Source organism: Jaculus jaculus, chromosome 1 (assembly GCF_020740685.1).
Source record: "Jaculus jaculus isolate mJacJac1 chromosome 1, mJacJac1.mat.Y.cur, whole genome shotgun sequence".
In the NCBI taxonomy this organism is placed as follows: Eukaryota; Metazoa; Chordata; class Mammalia; order Rodentia; family Dipodidae; genus Jaculus; species Jaculus jaculus.
The window spans coordinates 282,928,093-282,932,508 of NC_059102.1; the positions used below are offsets into that span (position 1 = coordinate 282,928,093).

The following is a 4,416-nucleotide window of genomic DNA, read 5'->3' on the forward strand; positions in this document are numbered from 1 at the left end:
TAAATAACAACTTAAATTTTTATTTATTTATTTATTTTTTAAAGTAAAACTTGCAATTTGAGGAGCATCAAATCTGAATAATGCTGGAACTACTGGACATCCTTAAGCAAAACTTGGGGGGTGGCAGGAGAGATTGCTAAGTGGTTAAGGTGATTGCTTGCAAAGTCTATAGACCCAGGTTCAATTACCCAGTGCTCACATAAGGCAGATGCACAAGGTGGTACATGAGTCTGGAGTTTGTTTGTAGTGCAAAAGGTCTTAGTGTGCCCATTTTCTCTGCCTTTCAAATACATGTATACAATAAAAAATTTTAAAAAAAGAACAAAAGGAAGAGAAGTGGGAGGTGCCCAATGAAAAGCAAATAAACAAGTCCAGTCACAAAACTTCCTCCCTTCTCAATAACTGAAAATATATCATAGAACTGGACACAAGGACTGAGAAGTAAGAAGCCAGTCCAAAGATTTTGAAAAACAACTGTTTTGCAAAGCAAATATTTGCTAAAACATTGTTATACCAAACATTAGAAATAACACAGCAAACAAAAAGAAAACTAATAATGCATTGTAAATTAGATTATTTTACTGGTGTGTAATGTGGTGTCTGTGATGTGGTTGGCATATGTGTGTGCAGATGTTGTGTGATATGTTTGGCCCAAGTATATGTACATACCATGGTAATCCAGTAGGAATTTGCCTGAGGTGGTTGGAACAGGAAGTCCTTTCTCATGCCATAGCTCTTTCCCCCTTTCATATTTAGAAACAGAGTCTCTTACTGATGCAAGAGTTTGTTGTTTTCTGTGAGCAGAGCAATTGCATGATATGGGTAGAGGGTGAGGTTCGCCTCAGACACATATAACCATGCCCAGAATCAGTGATTCTAACTCAGGCAGTTTTATGCTTTCTTGGGCCCTTGTTCTTGCACACTTGACTGTTGAGCCATCTCTCCAGCAACACTATATTATAAAATGTGCTAAAGTCATAGAGATGCAAATGAAGAAACACCCATGACAAGCATGAATGGATACTCAACAGTATATCGTTACAGTAATATAAACTAAAACCACAGAGGGTTACCATCACATACTAAGATGAGTATCAAAAATACAGAACATATAACATTGATTTCCAAGCAAATATATGAAAACAGAAACACATTTTGATGATTTTTGAGAATGCAAATAGGACTGTAACTTTGGAAGACAGTGCATATGTTATGAGGTTTGGGGATACTTGTGAATCCCAACTTTTAGATTCTTGCTTTCTTATCAAAGAATTGAGGAAAAGGATTCCAGTAGGGAACAATGATCAGTTATGAGATTAACTTAGGGAAAATTAGTATCCAGGGAACGGATGTGAAGTGGGGAGGTAGAGTTAGAGTGGCTGAACTCCCGAAGGTAGAAAGAGCAGGAAAGTTTAACCTAGCCAGAAATCCAAAATCACCAGACTTTTTATCTCTGTTTCCCAGGTCCATAGAACTGTTTTTCCACAGCCATGAACCCTCCTGCGAGAGAGGTCTTTCATAGGAGTTAAACATTGTGGTTGGTCAAGATCAGCACCCAAAACTTGGTGCCAGAGCTAATCTTTTCCAGAGATAGCCCATAGCCCTAAACAACCAGCTGGCCCTCTGGTTCACCTGCACCAAAAGAAAGCCCCCCTCCCGCCCCCATAAGGTTATAAATGCCTTTGCAAGGCAAGGGGAGGACAGGCTATCACTCTCTGATCACTTAGGAACTTCCAGCTGTGGGTGGGTTTTTCCTGGGCCTGGGCTGGACCAACAGAGAGAGCCCTCGCCCTTACTCTCTGCATGGGTTCTTTATCTCTTCCAGCTGTCCACATGGTAGGAGCTCCTTGAACTTTCTTTTTTCTCTTTTTTTTTCCTCCCACACTTTTTTCCCCAGTTCCCTAGCTGGTCACATGGACTCCTGAGCAACACTGGTGTACTTCTCCCCACTTTGTTTCCCCTTACCTCTCAGCCTTTCCCTTTCTGTACTCCTTTGTAAAATCCGAATAAAATGTGCTATTTTAAAAATCTTTCTCTTGAATCGGGAATTGCCAATTCTTTGGTTGTTTGCAGATATGAACTCAGTACTTGGCATTCCAAGAAGCACCCAAGGACCCCAATTTCCTGATACAGATGGAATGGTTACACAACAACCCCTAAATGTGGAAGACAGGACCAGGACCCGAGGGCACATGCAGGAAGCTGAGCTTGGGAGAGGAGAGAAGACATAGACAGAGAGTTCCAGGAAAGTTGAAAAAAAGGATCAGAACTTAGATGAGGGTAAAAAACTAAAAGGGATGAAATACTCCTTATCCCATCTTAAAGGAACAATGGCACACCCACACTGAAAAAGGAGCAGGAAGTGTAAGCCTTTTGCCTCACATTTGGAAAAAAAAAAAAAATGGCTAAGAGATCAATGAGTCAAGGTCGCATACCTCAGAGCAGAGTGACTAAGGTCCCCCCACCCCACCCTATTCCAGCCTGGGTTGGATGGGGGAAGGAAGGGCTTGCCAGAACTGGGACCTGGAGGTTTAGACATCTGGAGGAAAATAAACAGCCAAGACCCATTGCCCACATGGAAAGACACTTTTACAGTTATTGGGATGGCTCAGTCATGTAAGGGAGAGAACTGATTATTTTTTGGAAACCGAGCAGATGGCACAAGAGTGTCCAGCCTACCTAGGAATACCTACCTAGACTGGAAAAGAAGTAGTGGCCCTGTCACCAAGAGACTGTTGGCAGTCACTTTCCTTGAGGTTGGGTCAGACAAGGAATTCTAGTGTTTCTTTGTCAGCTTTTCTGGGACAAGCAAGGTGGTGTCTGCTCATTCCTTGTCTTTGGGCTTCTATCTGTGACTATCTATTTAGATAAATCTATCTTGCTCCTATTTCTCCCTCACAACTTTTTGTTATAAAACTAAATATACTCTTACCTTGCAAACTGGAATACGTCGTCATATTGCCACAGATGGTTTGAAAGTTGCATGTGCAGACAAGTACTTGCATTTGAATGCTTATAGTACTTCTGTTCACAATTGCCAAAATTAGGAGATATCCTTCAGTTAGAGTGGAAAGTGTGGAACATCTAGAAAACAAAACTTTGGTCACTAATTAAATGAGCTTTATGCAGTGAAAAGACTTTGGGGAAAGTTTAATTCTAATGACTAAAGAAGAAAGGCAATCTGAAAAAGTTACTTTCTGAATAATTCCTAGTATATGCATTTCTATAAAGGCAAATATAAAGATACTATATAGAAATACATTTCTAGAAGCTAAAATAGAAGAGGAATGACCAGCCATTGAACAGAGGATTTTATTTTTATTTTATTTTATTTTATTTTATTTTCTTAATATTTATGTGATTTTATTTAAATATTATAAGCCTACAGCACCCGGTATTCCCAGGCGGTCTCCCATCCAAGTACTAACCAGGCCCGACCCTGCTTAGCTTCCGAGATCAGACGAGATCGGGCGCGTTCTGAACAGAGGATTTTAATTGTACTAAGAATACTTTAGTAATATGTCAGAAACAACTTTTTGTGAATTATATCTAATCTTATTGGTTAATTTGTGTTCACTTATTTGACTACTATGATGATACTGCAATGAATATGAATGTACACAGTAACACTAAGTTTAATATTTTATTTATATTTATTTTTAATGCAGTATATTATTTTGAAGATTAATTGTTGAAATTTCATTGTTCATGGTACTGTGTTATATAAGGGCATTTTCATAAAATACATATTGTACATTGAGTATCTTACCTACATTCCACTTAATGCTCACATTTTCCCTTTCTCGTTCGTCTTCTTTTCTTTCCTAGACAGTTTTTAGTTCATGTCATATAAATCATGTACACATGTGTATGTGTATATTAGACCTTAAGGGTCTATATAAAATGTAGACATCAAAATGAGAAATAAACATATTTTTATTTCCGAGATTGAATTAATTCACTTCATATTATCATAAGTTTCATCCATGGTTTTGAGAAAATGAGAGTTTACCGCTTCTCCTTACATTCCATTCTTGTTGTGCACTAAGTTTCATTACATAATTTAACAACTATATATAGTGATATAATAAAAGCTGAAATATATATATATATATACATATATATGTATATGTATATACATATATATGAATGATATGCTGCATGAACTATTTTAGGTAAATACCTAGAGGTAGAATAATTAAGTCATATAATGGATCAAAATTTAGGTTTTTGAGAAAATTACATGCTAGTTTTGATAGTGGCTAGACTATCCTCCATTCTCACTACCATTTTGTGTGGGTCCTGTTTGTTCCCATCTTTAGCAGCATTTGTTGATATTGAATTTCTTTAATGACTTTCATTAGACTGGGGAACAATTGTATCTCCATTTGGTTTTACTTTGTATTTTTCTGGTGG

The 4,416-nt window shown here is 37.7% G+C and overlaps 1 pseudogene; it reads right to left on the bottom strand.

The window, feature by feature from the left end:
- Positions 1 to 3,379: 3,379 nt before the first annotated feature.
- LOC123457779 lies at positions 3,380 to 3,497 on the bottom strand (annotated as a pseudogene).
- Positions 3,498 to 4,416: the final 919 nt, after the last annotated feature.